Source organism: Colobus angolensis, unplaced genomic scaffold (assembly GCF_000951035.1).
Source record: "Colobus angolensis palliatus isolate OR3802 unplaced genomic scaffold, Cang.pa_1.0 Scaffold2097, whole genome shotgun sequence".
NCBI lineage: Eukaryota > Metazoa > Chordata > Mammalia > Primates > Cercopithecidae > Colobus > Colobus angolensis.
In genome coordinates this window covers 5709-6795 of record NW_012115263.1, presented here as the reverse complement: position 1 = coordinate 6795, position 1087 = coordinate 5709, and the positions used below count along the sequence as shown (strand labels likewise).

General features: G+C 39.0%; 1 long non-coding RNA gene across 1 annotated transcript; it reads right to left on the bottom strand.

The window, feature by feature from the left end:
- Positions 1–271: 271 nt before the first annotated feature.
- LOC105512050 lies at positions 272–1005 on the bottom strand. Its single transcript, XR_001001806.1, has 2 exons — positions 478–1005; positions 272–443 (listed from the first exon to the last, which is right to left on the bottom strand). It is a non-coding gene; the product is annotated as an uncharacterized LOC105512050 (long non-coding RNA).
- Between the last annotated feature and the right edge of the window lie 82 nt (positions 1006–1087).

Genomic DNA, 1087 nt, shown 5'->3' with positions numbered 1-1087 from the left:
TTCTTTTATTTTGATGCAATGAGCATAAATCTCATTAAGCTGAAGGCATGTAAGGTCAGTGTGTGGGGCTAAACAGGGAAAGGGTGTCTAAATGACAGTTTCTGAATGCTTAGAATAATTTTGCCCTGAACATCAAGGCTCAAGCATTTGAGCTCTTGTGTCAGAGCTTTGATTAAAGGAATCAAAACACGTCTGGGCACAAAACACTGCCAGCGATTTGAGAATGCACATTCTCATTACTTTGCATGCCGGGTAATAACAGCAAGCATAATACATGAAAGTTATACTTTATTGCACCTTTATTTTTTCCTGGCATTGCATTAGCACTTTAAGTAACAAGCACAGCTAATATTTTTGAGCAGTTCTGTGTGCCAGGCACTCTAATATATGTTTTTACATATATTATCTAATATGACCCTTACAACAGCTCTTGAACCTGATATCTATACACACACACACACACACACACATACACACACATATCATTGTCTCCATTTTACAAGTGAAGATACTGCATTTCAGAAAGGTTATATAACTTGTTTAAGGCCATACAGCAAGAAAGTGGTGAAAATGTTTCAAATGGGACCCTTCCAAAGGTCCTAGGAGAAGCCAGACCTGTCTCTGAGGTTGTCTGACCTTTCAGCATAACCTACACAAAACAGCTGTGGGGTGGTGGTTATTACGTCGTAAGAAATCACTCTTCATGTACACAGCAAATGTTTTACTCTCTTCTGCTCCCAAATAGACAAACCTAAAGGAATCATTAACCATGCCCAACCCTGAGAATAAGTTTTCCCCTCTTAAGGAAGCCTTGCTTCTCATAAAACAAGTTCTAATCTCCTTGGGGTCAAGTTATTATCTGGGTGGAAGATTACTGGGAAGTGTGATTGCCCACCTGACGTAGCACGCTCTGGTGCACTGTCAGAAAACGGTACCGCCTTTGTCAGAACTGAACTTTTTAGGTAGAGGATAGGACACCTGCAAATATACCCAAACTCTTACACCTATAAATTAAAAGGAATAAGAAAAATATACAAAAAAATTCAGGGAAAGATGTGCCCACCATTAACATTAATCACACTAAATA